We start from the raw sequence: 20,039 nt of genomic DNA on the forward strand, positions 1-20,039 counted from the left end.
AATGACATCAGAAAATGAGCTTTGAATGCAACATCTGAGGCTCCAGAAGCTGCAATTTGTATTAATACTAATAGCTCTTATGCAGGTAGAAAGGAACTAACAGAACATTAAATATTCAAAGCATTACTACATTTTTGAGACAAAAGAAGATTTTGCTCTAGTGTTATTATATGCTTTGTTTCTGGATCTTAAACTATTCAGTGTACTTGCTTATTTGCCTTTTATTTTTTGTTTCATTGTATTTTCTTTGTATGGAAAAAGTAATATTTCAAAATAAACATTCTATGGGTGAATTCTTAACAGTTATAAAGCATGCCAGCATACACATATTCATCCATATATAATCCTTATAATAACTGAAAGGGGAAAATGCTTTTATTTATTATAAGTAAAAGGTAACCAAGGCAGTTTTGATTATTTGTGGGGGTTTTTGTTTGTTTGTTTGTTTGTTTGTTTGTTTGTTTTTATTTCTAAGGATCTTTTTGGACACTTTTACTCAAAAAAGACAGTAGACCAAGTGGAAGCCCCCTGTAGCTGATATCCAGAACCTGAAAACTTTCTCTCTACGAGACCTTTGTAGGTGCTTACAGTGATATATGGAGCACACTCTTCAAACACAGCTACAGATACAGGTAAGGAGGACAGAATTTTACCGACATTATGTGGCTAACAATCTACTAATGAAATATATTGAATGGAAAATAAAATAAGGTGATCCAGTTTGTTCCTGATCTTGAAAAACAAAAATGTCAAATAAAAAAGCCACACTAGCAAGTTTTGGGGAAAAAAGGACCTCACTGAAAGGCCTACATGCTTTCTACTGAAATTAAATTATTGTACAGCAAAATCCAGAGACAAAAGAAATAGATAAAAGACATGAACTAATACTTATGTTATTCTGCTTCAGTGGAAGAGGAAGACACTGACTTCTCCAGCAGATTTCCTAGGGTTATTTTGTAGGGTTTTATTCCTCTTTGATTTCTATTTTAATCCAGTTATTGTTTTATGTAAAATGCCTTAATATTCTGAAAAATGCGATACTAACGTCTGAAAACAGGGGTTTTTTTCCCTTTTTATGACTTTGTGAACCCAGTGCCTACAAGTTCAAGAATTCTCTCTACACCTAAAAACTGTGAAGGTTAATATCCTGTTGCTTTCATGTTGAAATGAATATCGCAATGAAATAGAGAACAAAATTTTAACCTAAATAATTTTTTTTTTAGTTAATGGATTGATAGCTCATGTACCACAAGAACAACTATGCAAGTAATGACCAAATTAAAACACAGATATCTCTCACCCTGTTGGCTACAGAGAGGAACTAATATTGAAGCTTCAAGGAATTTTACCAACAAAATTTTCTTTTAGCTTTGAAAATAGAAAGACAAAAATGAAACAAGAAAAAAAGAGAATATCCTTCTTCTTCCCCTGTTGTCAAGTACTTCAACACTGAAATCTGCTGATAAGCAGATGACTTTAAAAGATTAAATTGCATGTAGCCAAATTATGTGTGTAAAGTCATATTTCATGAGAATTTTTCTAGCATTAATTTTATATTCTGAGAAATATGACATATTATGAGAAATTGATTAAAACTTCACCTAAATGTTCCATAATTGGTCTAGAAATTCACCATTGAATTAACTAATAAAAAGTAGTCGAAATCTGATCCAGTGTGTGTGGACCTGGGGACAGTAATTTTTAATGAATATCCATGTATGTAGAAAGATCTCACATCTATGGTTCATCTAAAAAAGAAGAAAAAACCAACCTAAACCAAACAACCAAAAATGAAAAAAAAAACCACAAAAAAAGAGCAAGTAAACAAAACCCCACCAAACCAAAATCTGGTCAAGAATCGCTATTTCTTCTTCATAAAATCTTCAAAAAAGATCAGGATTTCAAAAGAAGAAGAAAAAAGGACCTTTAGATTTTCAAGGAGACATCTAATAGAAAATGAAAAAGCACCATTTAAATTAACCATAAGGCCCATATTTGGAGTAGGAGGGCTTCTAGAAAAATCTCTGCTATTCATTGTTTTTGTCAAAAGGTTTGACAAGTATGGGAGAAATATTGGAGGCTTTTGAAGTGGAATCTTAAGAGAGAAAAGTCAAAATTTATTCTCAAGTGAATTTTTTTCTTCTGAACAAAATCGTTGGGTCTATGTTGTAAAATTTTAGTAGCAGGTGCTGCAAAGGTGGCCTATGTGGGAGGACGTGGTGGGCTTCCCTTTGTCAGGAAGACCTAGCTCCAGCTGGCTCCACAATGGACCCACTGCAGAACCCTGGTGGCCCCTCTGTGTCAGCATGTCTAAGAAAGGAAAAAGAATGCTGTATAGGCAGAAAATAAAGGAAGAGGGAACACCAGGGGTCGAAGGTAAAGCAGAGGAGAAGAAGAAGAGGGGAGAGAAGGAAGAGAGGACCCAGGCTGAAGCAGATGGTTATTTCCTGAAGGAACTGTAGGTTGTGGGAGAACACACTCCAGAGTAGATTTTTTCTTTTTACTCAGAAACACTGATTACAGCACATGGGAAAGCACAAGTGCAAAGGAAAACTATGAGAAGGAGGGAGGGGCAAAGAGGAGCCACCAATACCTCTTTCTCCTTACACCTTACTCTGCTAGTTAGGGAGAGAGTAAAAGAAGTCTGCATGAATGTCTAAAATTAGGTTTCAGGGAGTGGGAAAGAAATGTCTTGTTTTACTCTTTGTCTTGCTTTCTCCCTATCCAAATCTATTTTAAATGACAATAGAATGAATAAATTTCTTCCAGTATTTAGTAAGCAGTCTCCAGTCTTTATTTTGGCCCAGGAGATTTTTAGTCCTATTTTCTGTCACAGTCTCCCTAAAGGAGAAGAGTTAACGAGTGGCTGGGTTGGTGTTTGGCTGTTAGCCAGGGCTAGCCCACCAAAACAATAAAAGTATTCTACTGACATAATCATACATGACAGGCTTAAACTTCTGCAGAATCAGTCACCACTGAGATAAACACTGTTTAACCAAAAGATGGAAGTATTTGTCTCAAAATTAGTAAGAATAATACCATGTTTTACATTTTCCCTTATGATGACTGACTTTGATATATAACCCAAGTTCTGGAAACAGCAGAATTGAAAATACAGGCAGTGAATTATCGTCAATGACTGGCTTATTTCCAAAGAATGCATTACCACTGAAGTGATTTACCAATGTCTTTCACTACATATTATAACTACCTATCATTCATTTTTAAATTAGTAGCTGAAGATAGTTGTCACTGCCTCCTTCATATAGATACAAACACACTCACAAACACATGCTATTGTAGCCTCCTTCTCTTGTTGTTTGACTGTACTGTTTATTTTTCTTCACATACAAGATATCTGCATAGGGCTTAAAAATGTAATAAATAATTAGGGGTTCCTTCACACAGTTTTGGGTACCCTAGGGTCTAGAATGATAATCATAGTCCCTGCATATGCAGTTGAATTTCTCCCTGGTATTTATTTTAATTTAGAGAAAGTGTAAATTTTCCTGTCTTATATTACTGGGTCGTCAGCAATATCAAACTTTACCAGTTAGACAGATTTTGAATTCCACAACCACAACAGACATTCCCCACTACATGCAAGAAAGGAGAGTTGGTTCTTAGTGTTATCTTTTGGGTGAAGTCACAAAAAAACTGTAGCGAAGAACTGTATCTCCACCTCACATAAAGCTGTCCTCATATTTCCAATAAAACTCAAAAAACATTACATGCAAGAGACTGAGGAATTCTCAAGATGTTAAATATTTTAAATCTCTGTATTTGGAGGTGAAGACTACAACAGTAAGCCATTTCCCACACCAGATTTACTGCTGAAGACTAGTTATTCAAATACTTGGCTAAATCTTTAGATTTCACTCTGCTATAGGGAGGAATGGGAGTGGTGATTGGCTTTGAACTTATTCTTCAAAATTTTTTTCAAACATAAAGATGAAATCTGCGGTATTTAAAATTTTGGAACAATGAGAATTACTTTAGTTCACACTCTACACACACCAAAAGGAACAGGTCGAATTGTCAGTGGATAAATATTGACTTTTACTGCAATTATATTAATGACTTCAGTTAATATGAAAGCAGTTAAAATTCAGAAACATTTTATTCATATTAATTCTCCATTTCTATACATAAAAAGAGATTAAATTAGTTAAATTCTATATTTTTTCTTGAATAAAAAAATCTGCCAAACTGTGCCAAAAGGAAAATTATACATTTAACCGCTTATAAATAAACCATAATTTGTGATGAAATTTGAAAGTTTCTGACATAGTAACCTGTAGAATTTGAACAAGTTACAGAGGCTGCAAACATTGCTATTCATTTAATCGTACTGGTGAGTTCACAGCTTTATTCACATATCCGATTGTACCGTTTTCAAAACTGATAGTTCACACTGGGTTTTCTTAGTGGAAAAAAATTTTAGATGCTAAACATCACCAGAAAAAACACACATAAATAGTTAAATAACAGGAAACTGATAAAAAATACCTCAGAAATAAATGTTTACCAGTAAATGTTAAAGCATTTGCACATCTGTCACAGTGTTTTAAAAAAGATAAAACAGTCTGGTTAAATAGTGTCAGCTATATTCAAGAACAACTCTGTGGGAGGAGTAATGAGAAAAAGGCATCTGAGGATAGTAAAGAACTGTATTTGAAGCTAAAACTGTCAAGTCTAAGTGCTTATAAATTCATATTAAACATCAGATATGAAGAACCACATCTTTATACTGTTCATCAACCAGAAGTTTCCATGCAGATAATGAAAGGAAAAGGCCAGACTTTAAAAAAATTACCACACAAAGCAAATATTCTTGAGACTTCGCAGGAATTTGTAGTGTAGAGATGGTTGGTTTTTCTTTAAGGTAGGTGCTCTTCTATTTTACCTTTTATTAAACAGTACTGAATTGAACTAGAGATAAGCTAGACATAACCTTATACATTATGATGATTTAGAAGATATGTCTCATCTTTGTGCATCCAGAGACTGCTTGAATCAATGGCACACAAAGCCCTGCTTTCTCTTGGGTACAAGGGATAGACATAAGTAATCCAGCCCAGACTCAGTAAGAGAGGTAAAGAGAGCTACTAAATGTGTCAAAGAAGTGTGATTCATAATGATGGCTGGGATTCAAAACACAGGTAGTCTTGAGAGTGTGGCACTGCCGTGAGATTCATTACACTACTGCTTAAATAATAAGTTCAGATATAATGCCACAATCCTATAGATATGCTGCATTTAACTGGGAAATTAGCTTTGTCAACATTACTAAGAAATATTCATAAGAAGTCACAACATTTCAATATGATTTTGAGATCTATTAGCTAAATTAATTAGCTTGGATTTGGAAAAAAACATATTATTTCAATTCTCTGTAAAGTGTTTCTGAAGGCAATTTGAATATAAAAACATAATACTTGCACTATTTATCAGATTCAAATACTTTTTGGGAAGGAAACTGAGTGCTGTGGGTTAGAAATGTTATTTTCCTGTTTAGTGCTCCCACAGAGATTCTCCAATTCATGCTGCTGATTTCTTCTTCCACCTCCTCCTCTTCCTACCTCTTCACCCTGGAGTGGGCTGGAGAGGAGAACTGGAGGCAGAAAAGGTAAAGGCTGAGGGCTGATATAAAAAAAAAAAAAAAAAAGTACTGGAAACAGCAACAGAATAAGAAAACAAACAATATCAGCAACAGTATTAAGAACAAAAGTGTACAAAAGAGAGTGTGACTCACAGGCAAAATGCTCTCCACAGTACCCAACCTGACCAGAGCCAAGTCACCCCAACTGGTCCCCCAGCTTGGAACTGGAATTACCCAACCACTCCCTCCAGCTTGGAACCAGAGTTCCCCAAATGCTCCATCAGCTCCAGAACTGATGTTACCCCACCACTCTCTCTGCCACATTTATTTGGCAGTCTTTTCCCCCGAAGGGACTCCCTTCCCCCTTTCCCCTGGCAATAATGTGAGACGATATAGAATAACCTCTTGGTCCTAGGAATTTTCATGAGAAAAATAGCTTGTTTGTGATTATTGTTGTGTAACAACTTCTGCAGTTGGATACCCACCCAGAATTTTGCTATTTGCCCTCCTCAACAGGACAGGATGAGAAAATTGGGAGAAAGAACTAATGGGACAAAATAAACATAGGCAGACTCCTTACCATTTACCATAAAAGACAAAACAAACTCAGCTCAGGGAAAATTTATGGAATTTATTGTCACATAAAGTAGATTCAGGTAATGGCAAACAAAGACAAATTATTTTAAAAATCCCCACTTATCCTCTTACCATGTTTCTTTAGACGAAACTTCACTATTTCTCTCCTGACTTTTCTACCCAGCTCCCCAGAGTGGTCAAGGTAGGATAAGTTATTAAGTGTTATGAGTCTGTATCAGCTCCTGCCTGCCTCTCCTTCCTCACAATTTTCTCCTGCTTCAGCATGGGTTCCTCCACAGACTGAAATCCACTGTAGACCTATTAGGAACTCTCTGTCCCCTGCTCCAACTTCTTACAAAGGCCATCCCTGCAGCATCCCTGCAACCAAAACTTTGATATGTGTAGCAAATATAGTGACAAAATGGAGTGGGGATAATCCACTTCAATGCCTAAATGAGGACCACTTATATTCTTTCTGAGTTTTTAAATGGAAAATCAAAATCTTATTGCCATTCTGATATCAGAAAAAATAGTTTTCACCAATTTTCGCTAAGAACACATATATGAACAAATGCATGTTTTCCAAACAGTCTTAATTTATTGAAAGATAGACTAGGTCCTTTCTGGCAATGTAGCAGCTTACATGAAGAGAAAGATAACACATCTTATCTCCCTCAAGAAAGCGTTCTTCAGTTATTTGCATCTGCTCCAGAGGTCTTTATGAATTTCATCCTCTGGTTGGCAATTGATAAATAAGCAGATATAAATTATCTGACTTTTCTTACCTGCCAGTCAAAGACTCTACAATGGAAGTACACATCTCACTACTTTTACTGAAAAAGTTTTATGACTTAATCAGATTTAAATATGTAACTTTGATGCCTAAAGAAAGACAGATTCTGTCTTTTGTTCCTTAGATAAATTCTACAATAATGAAGCAAAACAGCTCAGTTTTTACAAAGTGTTATCATAAAGGTTTCATTATCCAAAAGCATCCACTTGTGCCTTTTCCAGTCTCTCTGTTACTGTGAAGGGATAAGCTAAAGTCATATAATACTTAGGGACAGAACACACTTCAGCTGTTAAGTCACAAGACACACAAAAAAGAAACATATCTTAATCTCAGTGATGGTTTTAGTCCCTAGACGAGAGCTTGGCTGAAAATGCATTTGTAATCATCTTCTCTTTTTGTAACAAAACCAGATACTTGGTAGCTCTATGTGACTCATAATCTAAATACATCAAAGGGCAAGAATGACATTTTCCTACTGAGCTGAGGTTCTACACTGTGACTCCAACAAGGAGCTTGGTGGAAAAAAGAGATAAAAGAGTTCACTTTTTCTTCACAGTGTCTAGCTACTTCGGCATATAAGTTGTATAATTAAATCAATGCAGGAGAAAAGGTTAAAAAGTGAGTTTAATGTAGAAGAATACTAATGTAACTCTTTGCCGCACTATAAGGAACTTGCTTTCTTTGAATGAGAAACTACTTACATATGAAAATAAAATACCTCTCTTGTGGGAATTTTGAGCTGTTTATATGATATAAATAACACCAAGCTGATTGATGCAGTTGATGCACTAGATGGAAGAAATGCCTTCCAGAGGGACTTTGACAGGCTTGAGGAGTGCACCCGGGTGGACCTCCCTCATGAAGTTAACAAGACCAGATGTAAAGTCTTGTACCTGGATCAGGGCAATCTTAGTACCATGAGGATGAATATTTTGAGAACAGCCCTGCAGACATGGACATGATGGTACTGATGGTTGAAAAAATATGAGCCAGTACTGTATGTTTGCAACCCAGAAAATTAATCATATCCAGGTCTGCATCAACAGAATAATGCCCAGCAGATTGAGGGGGATGATTCTTTCCTTATACTCTGCTCTCAGGAGACCTCCACCCAGAGTGCTGTGTCCAGCTCTGGAATAGTACCAAGTATAAGGAATACATGGATGTGTTAGAGCATATCCAGAAGATAGCAGTGAAAATCATCAGAGGGAGAGAACACCTGTGCTACCAAGACAAGCTAAGAGAGTTGGGGTTGTTCATCTTGTAAAACAGAAGACTCAGTCTTCTGATTCTTAAAGTGGTTTTATAAGAAAGATGGAGAGGAGCTTTTTATCAGGACTTGGAGTGAAAGGACAAGGGGTAATAGATTTAAACTGAAAGAGGGTAGATTTAGATAAGATATGAAGAAGAATTTTTTTTTGTTACAAGTCCAGTGAGACACTAGAACAGGTTGCCCAGAGAAGCTGTGGGTGCCAAATCCTTGCAGATGTTCAAAGCCAGGTTGAAAAAGGTTTTGAGCACCCTAATCTAGAGGAAGGTGTCCTTGCCCATGTAATGTAGTTTGGACTAGATGATCCTTAAAGATCTATTCCAATTCACTTCATGCTATCATTCTAGAATTCGGAGTCGTTCCCTAATCTGATTCTTTGTTACAAAGGATAAGTCTTCCTCCAGACTTTTCTCTCTGATGCACAGGGCCTGGGATTCCTTAAGATAAAAAAAAAATAAAAATAACTTGTTATACCTTGGAATAAGTGGGATACAAGAGATTTTTAAACAAAAATGGCATCAGAAAAGTAACAGAAGACAGAGGAAGAACAGCTATAAATAAAACTAAATGCACTAAAATAAATAAAGGAGGAGATAAGATGAATTTCAATTATTTTGCTAGTCAACCACCTTGACAAACTGTGTTTTGAACCTGTTTTGCAATCTTTAAAAGATATACAGTTTTATTTTTCTGTAAGATTTGCTTTCCCTTGTCCACAGCCAGGTGTTTATATGAGATGATTTTTGGGGCAGAAAAACATTCCAGGATTTATTTAATCAGATTTGACAATTGAAGTTGAACAGATCAGGTGAGTATTTATCTAATACTACAAGGAATAACTTCACATTTTGGGAAAGTGAGAATCACAGAACCACACAATCATTTATATTGAAAAAGACCTCTGAGATCATGGAGTCCAACCCTTGACTGGACAAAACCTTGTCAACTGGACCATGGAGATAAGCATCATATCCAGTCTTTTCCTAAACTCTTCCAGTGATAGTGATTCTACCAGCTCCCTGTGCAGTCCATTCCCATGTTTAACAACCCCTTTCATGAAGGAATCCCTCCTGATGTCCAGCCTGAATCTCTGCTAGTGCAGCTTGACACTATGTCTTGTCCTGTCACTGGTTACCAGGCAGTCTCCTCATTGCTAAAATCTTCTTTCAGGAGAAAGGTAAGGTCATCCCTGAACCTCCTCTTTTCCAACCTAAACTACCCCAGATCCCTCAGTTGCTCATCACAGGGCTTGTGCTCTAGAGCCTTTGCCAGCCTTGTTGTCCTGGACAAATGAACCTGGACAGGTTTCTTTTGGCACCTATATCACCAAGACCAGTGCTATTTTACTGTGGAAGCCGCAGATATTTCACTGTTCTGGATATTATTTAAATACACAATAAAAGTACCTTCAGAATGTGAAAAAATATTAGCAAATGAATAAAGGTTTGTTAACTCAAACATTATTTGCAAGACTTGAACCAAACATTTACCTTACAACTCCTGCTGACACAGTTTAGGCTGTGGATATTGGTATTTGAAGCATATACTACGTTTAGAAATCTTTAGAGAACACACAGAGTTTGAACAAATTTATTATTGAAAGCCAAGCAAAAAGACTGCATTAAGCTGAAATAAAAAAAAGAACAAATGAAGAGTGTTAAAAGATACACTTTCTTTGTCTCAAGTGACTACAGCTATAATAGGATAGAGATGTTAACCTTTGCCTTGCATTTCCCACATCCATTCTTCAGTTTGATTAAAGCATGAGAACAGAACATTGCAGATTAATGATAAAGGTTGGTTTAGTTTTATTTTGGTTTATTATATAGAGACAAATAGACATGAATATATAATAAGTACACATATATATTTACCTAAGAATAGGAATGAAAATGAAGAAAAAGAAAAAACTAGTTGAAGATAAAAATAGAGGGGAAAAAAGTAGGCTAAGAGTTTAAACTCCTGTTCTCTTTTTTTTTTCTGTTTGTATAATGAAGAGGTGAACCATTAGGCAGTATCAGATAAATAAGAACATCTTCTGACCATTCTCACATGTTTGGTTCTTTCACTTCTCTGGCACTGGTCTCCCAATCTTGCATTTAGTCAGATCTGGACCCAAAACGTTTTACCAGAAGACACAACAAAATTATAGTCATGCATACAAATTTAAGAAATTCAGTTTCCACAGGATCAACTTAATTTGTTGGAGTTTGCAAGGTTAATGATCCCCCTTTCTTTCCATGAAGGCATTGTGCTCCATACACCTTAGGTGATTCTCATTTTAATAGCATGGAATGAGGACACTGAATAGTTATGGGGAGACGAGTAAATCAGTAACTTTCAGTGACTTTATTTTTCAATGCTTGTACATACCTTAGATGAGGAAAAAGCAATCATTTCCCTACTGGGCCTGAAAGGGACCACGCTGTGAAGTTTTTTATAAAAAAAGTGAACAGTACTTAATATGAGAGTGGTCAAATGCTGGAACAGGTTCCCAGATAAATTGTGGAATGTTTGTCTGTGGAAATACTCAAAAACTTACTTCACACAGCTCAAAGCAATCTGCTTTAACTGCTTTAATTGTATAAAAGATGCATTTAGGACCTAAATGACCTCTGGAGGTTACTTCTAAACTTCATGATTCTGCAATTCTGTGAACAACTTTTATTCCTGTAACATTCTCTTATGACAGGATAAAGATGGCCTAAAGTTATCCAAACATTCCCTGAATAGTTATGGTATTAGATCTACTGTATTATACATCTTCAAATCTTACAGCTCATTCCTAGTTTTGGCCCGTTTTAATATTTGTTGGTTTTTTGCTGAGCTTTGTTTTGTTGTTGTTGTTCTTTTGTTTTGTTTCATTTTGCTATTGTCATGTCAAATATTCTGATTCTGAGTCATATGATAAGATACTGAAAAATAAAGGTATACTGCCTAAAACACATACTTTGAAAGACATACCCCTGTAGAGTTCAGCTATTAAAATTAGAACACCTGAACCATTAATATCTCAGAAGTATCTGGGAGTTTGATGATTATAAGCTTTTCTTAGCATCATGTAAAACATATGGCTTGTCATGTTTTGAACTTACTGTTTTTAGTTGTCAGATCACAAAGATAGGAGCTTCCATCTTCTTAAATATTTATGCCACTTTGAAATATTAACAGTTCTGCTGAAATCCACAGTATTTTTGATTAAAACCATAATATATAATTAGAATGAAATTTAAAACATGTCAAATTATTATATACCCCAGATTTGGGCTGCATGATTCTTATAAACCTAGCTTTCATGAAAAAAAAAAAAAATCTGCTATAACTGTCATGTTTTTTCAGAAACCAAGATAACTGCAGCTTCTCTCCTTATAGAAAAGCATTAAGAAGTGATTCTCAAAGGCAGTAATGGCAGCTGAATGCCTTCTTTACAGGAAATGTTAATGGGAAATAGGTCATGAAGTAGTACAAGTAAAGACTAGATAAACAGCAGAAAGTATTAAAATTTATGGCACTGGTCATACTTTGTAAATTATTATCTTCAGAGTATAAAAATTAAATGTGCATGCAAAGTGGATTTGAAAATATGAATTTTAAGAAACATCTGTTTAATGTTAAAAAAGCTATTTTTACATTTCTGTTTAAATTCTAATGAGCTTCAGGTGCTGGGTTCAGCTCAGTAGAAGCTGCATGTATCTGTCTGTTTTCAAATGTCTTTATATATCTATACCTAAGTGTCTTTACATGAGCCAGGTGTCTGAATTTACACTATAGTCAATGGAAATCTGATCAGGACAGTCAGTGATGCCTACAGAATGGTTCAGCTCATCTCAGGTTGCATACCAGGGGCTTGATTCTGTTGCCTACACATGAGAATCTAATACTATTTGAGATGCTGCTGAATATTCTGCCCACCTACAGCCAGTGCAGGTCTTCTGTAGCTCTTATGTGATTTCACTTTGAAGGTCTCAGAGGCCCAACCAGTGTTACATGAACCTGGTTTAATAGAGTTGTCTGCTGTTAGGCATAAAAGTCTAATAAATACTTGACTTTATCATATTAGGTCTGTTTTTATAGTGAGCTGACATGTAACACGATCTTGAAGATATTGATGTATGCAAATATATAATAAATTTATACTGTGATGATGATCTTACTAGAAAAATAAGAGAAGGGAGTATTTTGTTTTATAAAACCCTATTGCTGTTCTAAAACATTTTTAAAACCTGGAAGCTTTTTGAATTAATTTTTTGGTTTTAAAAATTGCTTCATAATTTTCATACATTTAACATTATATCACTACTTTTTTAGATATAATTGCACTTTCTCAGAAATCACATGAAGTTACACACATCAGAAAACATATAATGTTTTCAAAAATTATTTTGGGCAATCGGTTATAGCACCTTGATTCTTATTTCCAGATGAAAAATGCATTTGCCATTGTGGAATTAAAAGAATTATCATATATTTTTTATATGGATCTGTATTAACTTTAGGAATTTAAGCATATATATAATGTCTTGTTTATAATTTTATTTTTAAACTCTGCTTTAACTAACTAGGAAAAAAAGTAGAAATTTATTCATTTTGAACAGATATAAATAATTTGTATCTACAGCTTTCTACCTAGCAGCACAAGTCAGGAAAAACCCTGAAAGCAATTCAAGCAATTGTGCTATCTGCCAAGGTTGTGAAGTTAAGGAGAAGCTGGTAGAGTATTATGTTTATGCACATTGGTCTACTTGGACTTCTGTATGGTGATGGGTTGACCCAGCTGGAAGCCAAGTGTCCACCAAAGTCATTCTGTCACTTTCCTCTTCAACAGGACAGGGACAAGGAATTGTAATGAAAACCTGATGGGTCAAGATAAAGACGGGGACTGATCACTCACCAGTTAACATCATGGACAAAACAGGCTCAACTTGGGGAAATTAGGTTAATTTATTACCAATAAAATCATAGTAGGATATAAGAAATAAACCCAAATCTTAAAATACCTTCTCCCCACCTGTCCCTTCTTCCCTTTTTTCTGCCAAGTTCTCTACTTCCTCCCCCACAACACTGCAGGGACAGGGAATGGGGGTTGCAGTCAGTTCACAACATGTCCCTGCTACTTCTTCCTCAAGCTCGTGTGTATAAATACTTAGTTTGTCATTCTGCTCCTTTGTGGGTTTTCAGAGAACAGAACAGAACTGGAAGAGTTCTTGCACTGGCTGTGCAAGGCTTGAAGCCTCCTCTGAAGTTGAACTACTGCTGGTTTGGTGAAGGGATTGAGTGCATCCATCACAGACGCCTAAGACACCTGAGACATCCACATTGAACTGGAAGACATGTCCAAGGATGTCACTAAAACAGAACAAAATGCCTGGGCTAAGGCACTGGAATCACATTTTTTGAGATTCCTCTCTTACACAAGTAACATTTACATTTTACTAAGGCCTCTATTTTTCTGCTTGTAAATATTCAGACTTTATTTTTACCACCTGCGCTTTCACTAGCTTCTATTCATGTCAGAACAATAGTTGCACTAAAATTGCACCCAGAATAATCTCAAGGACCTCAAGAACTGAGCCTTCAATAGCAGTGGTATAAACTGAAAGAGAAGAAGAAAGAGGAAATATGAATTTTGTATGAATCCTGAAGAGTTGTCACAGAAAAGCGATAGCTAGGGTCTAGTAGCAGATTATACATATTAGGGAAAAAATCAGATTCTAGACTTATATGTATTCTCCCTAAAATCTGACAGTCTATCCCAATGCATATTGTTCGACCAGAATTTTTCTCAAATATTTCTACATTATATTTGATTATCATTGGCTGTGGGTATAGGGAATTTTTGTTGTTGTTATTACTTTTTCTTTGCCAAAATATGTCTCTAGAGTTATTTTAACATAATTTTTCTGCTACTACCAACACCTTATTTTCATACTACCATAGAACAGATAAATTTCATTATCTTCTTCATACACTCCTTACTTTTGTCTCTAATAAATCTCATTTCTTTTCTTGTTTTCTCTAGGTTTTCTCAGAGACTGTGCTAGTAGCAACTATTTTTCGTTACTCAGGCCTGTTACAGTTTATGAGTGGGATTCATTTTATCAAATGAAGACAGCTGAGAATTAGATTAATTCTTTTAACTACAGATTAATGTGCAAGTTCATACTTCCTAGAGACGAACTGAAGATCTCTTTAAAGAATTCCAAAAAGGGAGAATTCTTTCCACTCTGTACAGATAGTAGAACCTGTTATTCCCAGGCCTGCAACTGAATCCATAACAAATCAGTTGGTTTATTTTACTCAGATTCATATTTCCAGCTGTTTACAGATACTTAAAGTCATGCAAACCTATATTTAATGTATATATTTCATATCTATTTATGTCTTTCAATGCATGTGACCTATTAATTGTTCGTGTCATACATTCATATAGCAATGGTTCCTTTTATTTCAGGAATCAGTCATTTATCCTTTAAAAAATATGAAAAATCTATTTAAAATAATATTTTGTTAATCTTTGGGTTTTCCCCTGTTACACTTTGTAAAAGCTAAGCTTCCATACATTCCATAGAATTACTAGATAATCTTCAGTTTCAAGCAAAACATATTTATTGTACCCATTTGTTCCTTTACCAACCCTTTATCCTACATAGTCTATAACCTTTGATGAATTTATAGGTAGGACTCTAATCCCTTTTCTGCCTTTGTGCCACCAGACTAACCAAACCAACCGAGTACTTCCAATCTCTTCTCATATAATAGACTTCCAATTTTCTACATTATTACAGAAGCTCTCTCCGTCAGTTTAAATTCATCTCCTTTCAGTATGAATGACCAAAGCACATATTTCAGAGACTATCTCATCAGAATTTTGTAAAATGGAACTAATATTGTCCTAGCTCAGCTGACAAATCCTAGAACACCACTTGCATTATTCACAGCTCGGATCTATTGGTACCTCATAGGACTGAATATGATACAGCTCCTTCAATGAGCCTGAATTTCTGCCCTCAGGTTTTGTCTTATTAGCTTCCAGTTACAAAACACAAATTTTTGTACTGTCAAATGTATTATTATATCTATCTGTTTGGTACCATGATTCACCCAATTTTTCTCCTGTGAGTATGAACAGACAATTAAAAAAAAATCATTAAAGTTGTGAAGCTACTAGTCTGTCAGCTAGAACTGATTCATCAGTTACTCACCAGTTAGTGAAATGTACACATCTGTAGAAGTAACTTTCTGCAAAGCCAAAACTGGCACTGAAAGTCAAAGTAACAGATTTTATTTTATAGAAGAGAAGAGCAAATACTGTTGGAAGAAGTTGTTTCCTGCTTTGTTAGTACTTTCTTCAGTGACTTTATTCTAATTACTTTTACTTATTTAAGTAGTACTTGTGTGGAATGAGCCTTCATTTTCTCTAGTATTACAAAGATTTTTACATTTGCAATATCGGTAAAATTCCTTGAGGTATTCCTGATTCATAGGAATTCCATATTCCTGATACATAAAATCCTCAATTTCACTTAAGAATATTACCGACCTAAGCCTTGAGAAACAATATTTCACTTGTTTTTCATAAAGTATTTAATATCAGTGATATCTTCTGTCTTCCCTCCTTTAACTAGAACCTTGATAATTTCATAGTTGTTGTAATTTTTATCTTTTCTCATCTGACCCATAGTTCCCACATGGTGCTATATCAAGTGCTTTGTTGAAGTCCAGGCAGATGCATGCTTTGCATTTCATTCCTCTGATAGATTCATGCACATCCACCCTCTATGAAATACATGTGATATTTATATATATAAATATGTCATCAAGTAATCAGAAAACCCCTAATTTTATTTGAAATCCTTTCCATATTTTTAAATTTTTCTTATATTCCAATTTGTCCTATACTTTGTATACTGGGGTGATCAGATCCATATGCCTGCAGTAGTACAGATAATTTTTTCTTTGCTATAAATAATACATTAAATATTTATTAGTCCCATAGCAAAAATTAATGTTCTCTGTTGTTTTGAATTAAGATGCCTTAAAATTATCCCTTTGAAAATTTTCTAAGTGCATAAATGTTCCCCTTACATTTCTTTCCCAAAACAACCTTTTTTAGAAGACATACTGTTGAGAAAATAATTTTGATTGGCATTATTAATTAGGTTGTTATCCTTTAACTTACTTCAAATAGATCCCAAACTTTACTAATTTTTCCAGGATGGCTGTAGATAGACATTGAAAGACAGCTGGGGTATTAAAATTCCCAAGTAATTTTGGGTGCTCAGAAAAAGTAAATAATCATTACGGCTTCCAATTTCACAATTAGCTCTGAGTAAAGGACAATACAGAAGTTTCACAGAAGAGGCAGATTGTGAACATACCAGGTACTTTTATCTCCAGATCTGAAATGCCTGAAAGCTAACCTATCACTTTTCATAAATATACTGCATATAAAAACCCGAGACACATTAAAGACATATTAAAATAAAATGTACAAAAAAGTATCTGTATTCTCTTGAAGCCTAGAAACATTTGGGTGCTTCAAGACTATTCGTTCAAAGGGTGCTGTGGCAACTTTTTCATAGTCCTTTATTAGGATAAGATAGTTAAATTGCTTTAAATTAAACAGCTGTTGAATAGAAAAAGGAAAACATTTTTAGAAAATTTATCTTTGTTCTAAGACTGAAATTAGAAGAGACATTTTGAAAAGTGTTGACAAGTTTTGAGAGAAGGGACCTGGCTGGTTCTGGAAGAACCAGATTGACAGGTAAAGGTTGAAAGATTTTTATGAGAGCTAAGAGAGATTCTCAGACTAAAATTAATGAATAAGTAAAAGCTGTGCATCCAGTATGTCAGGCTCTTTCTATTAGGTGAAATATCGGTGCCTCATTTTATGACTGTGTCTGTTCAAAACACACATAACTTGTGCATACTCACATCCATAGAGTGGCCATACCAGCAGCCTCCAAAAGAAAGATAAATTGATTATAGTCATGGCATGGAGTGTGACAGTGTGCCTCTCTCCCCTGCCCCTGCCTTGAGCCATAATCACCAGTGGTGTTTTGACAGCCATTTCCAGCTTGCTGTGGACTTTGGGGGATAGGTGGCAACATGGTACACAAGGGCTGTCTAGAACAGTGACTCAGATGTCTTAGAAGTACACAAATAAGTCAATCATGTTCCTTTGCAAATAATGACATGCTCAGGGCCTGCTGAGCTCTCCTGCAGAGCAGGGGCCCCAGACTAGGACTTCACCTTGAGTAAAGATGCCCCTCAAGGTTACTCCTAGAGGCTGAGAAATTCCTTGCTACAACAGGACAGGTAAGTGATTAACAGCTAAAATTTGAAATCTTAGCTAAGTGAAATATAGGATTCATTGTGCATATAGAATCCTTTAGACATAAACTGTTGACCAAGTCTTGGACTAAGCATGCACCTTGACTCCTCTCTGAGGAAGGAAGGGTGGGTTCTTGCTGACCCTCATGACTCAACAGCAGGTTGTCCCTGACATCTTTACCTGATCCTGTCCTCTATGCAGTAAATGAACAAATTTCAATTTCCCATTCAATCTTGTTAAACCATTCTTGCATTTATGATTGAATTTTCTTAATTAATTCACTAATTTATTAAAGTATATTGTTACTTCTTTCTTACTAGTGAAGCATATTACTCCATTTCCAAAAGTTTATCAGGACCTTTAAAAGTATGCTTTTCTATATGGTTATAAATGTTAAAACCACATTTGATTACCAAATATTTTGCACTCAATACTTTTAACTTCTTCAGTGACAGTAGTGATCTGTGCTGTAAGGGCCACGGACTCTCAAAGAAATATTTACTCTGAAAAGACTTAATCTTGCAACATAGAAGATACTAAGAAAAAATACAGCATGCTAGAGCAATAACTTATTAAATATTGCAGAGTTTGAGAAGATTGCATTTTCAGGGAAAAGTTTGCCTCACCACTTTGAATATTTATGGTAATCATTCATAAAGCCATGTGCATATTAAATTTGACTGTTGCTTGAAATATTTCAAAGATGTGTTAGTGTCATTTACAATGAACTGAGCAACACAGAGAGTCATAAAACTTTTTCTAGACTTTATAAGAAATCAAACAAAAAGAAAAGTATTTTTTAATTACTTGTTAATTTTGCTGTTTCACACAGTATACAGTGTTGAGAATAACAACATGACTTGAGGTGCAATGTCAGAATGTTTTACTTTGTGGCAAGTTATGTAAAACATTTTATATACACTGATAATAGAAAAATCATAACAAATCTAAATAGATTCAGATTAATTAATTACAGAATACTTAGTACTTTTTATGTCAGGATGTGTATTGTTAAAAGTGGTGAAATATTCATATAAATAAACTCTATCTTTTCTCTATGGATAAAATTCTAATTATAGAAATGCTTTTACAAATACAACTTTTTTTTTGTAATAATTTCTTCAGCTGGGTTTTATTCTCTCAGTTACTTTACAATGAAGTTATTGCAGTACAGAGATGTGATATTAGAAGACATATGATATACAATGACAATAAAATTTAGAAAATAAATCTGCTGATGTTAATCCTTTGGCAAGTCTTATGAGTAGTAGCACTTAAATTGCATTTCTGATGCTTTTGAGTAACCATAAATTCTTACATGAATCATATAACTTATTAAAATTTTTAAATACATAGAAATATGACTGCATTTACACAGAGAGGCCAGCACAGCTGTTATCTATGCCCATGAGTTACAGGCACTTCATTCTGAAAAACAGACACTTAAAATATTCCCTTAAGAAGCAATTTTAATGACATTCTATTCCAATCAGTCTGGAAAATGCTTTCTACCTTTTTATGATATAAAAAATTATGCAGATTTGTTCATTTTTCACCTCTTCATAAGTAATTGGAAAAATCCTCGTCTCTAGACCTACACCTTACCATCTGTTACTTTATTTTACATAAAAACCATCATGTTAAGGTAATGAAATAATTTGGCTTTCTACAAACATATTTGAAGGCTTTCTATTCTGTCTTAAATGGCAGAAGACAATTCTGCAAGAATAAAAAGAGGAAAAACTATCTCAAAGACATCATTTGTCAGGAGCTGGGTTCCACTTGGTTCAGCAGTATTTCAGCCTCCATATGCCACTACCCTTATAAACTTACTAGTCTCAACTGTTCAAATCTTGTTTTTTTCTAATATTAAGTCCCATTCTACTGAGTCAACAGTGTGACATGACCCCCCTGAAGGGTGCATCACTAGCTGGTCAAGGGAGGTGATTTTCCTGATTCACTCTGTCTAGCTTCACCTCGAATCCTTATGTGGAGTTTTAGGTGCTACAATATAAGAAAGATATGCAACTATTAGAGTGTGTCCAAAGAAAGGTCACAAGGATGGTGAAGGGCCTAGAGGAGAGTCACTCTTCATCATCTACAATTTCTGCATAAGGGGAAGGCACTGATCTCTTCTCTCTTATGACCAGTGATAGGACCTAAGGTAAAGGCATGAAGTTTTGTCAGAGGGGGTTTAGGTTTGATATTTGGAAAAACTTCATCATCCAGAGGGTAGGTGGGCACTGGAAGAGGCTCCTCAGGGAAGTGGTCACCAAGTCTGACAGAGTTAAAGAAACGTTTGCAATATCCTGTCAGGCACATGGTGTGATTCCTGGGGCTGTCCTGTTGCCTGTTGTCCTGGTTCTGGTCAGGAGTGGGTTAATTTTTGTTGTAGCCAGAAGAAGGCATGGCTAGGACATGGAGGTTATTCTATACCACCTCATCTCAATGCTCTGGCATTGGC

General features: G+C 35.2%; 1 long non-coding RNA gene across 3 annotated transcripts in view; it reads left to right on the forward strand.

The window, feature by feature from the left end:
- Window positions 1-20,039, forward strand: part of LOC148224853 (uncharacterized) — a 218,338-nt gene that overhangs the window by 48,052 nt on the left and 150,247 nt on the right. For all 3 annotated transcript variants that reach the window (XR_015801553.1, XR_015801552.1, XR_015801554.1), the window contains one exon: window positions 476-632. This is a non-coding gene — a long non-coding RNA (uncharacterized LOC148224853). The remainder of the gene's footprint in view (window positions 1-475; window positions 633-20,039) is intronic.

This window comes from Sturnus vulgaris, chromosome 2 (assembly GCF_052056855.1).
Source record: "Sturnus vulgaris isolate bStuVul1 chromosome 2, bStuVul1.hap1, whole genome shotgun sequence".
Classification (NCBI taxonomy): Eukaryota; Metazoa; Chordata; class Aves; order Passeriformes; family Sturnidae; genus Sturnus; species Sturnus vulgaris.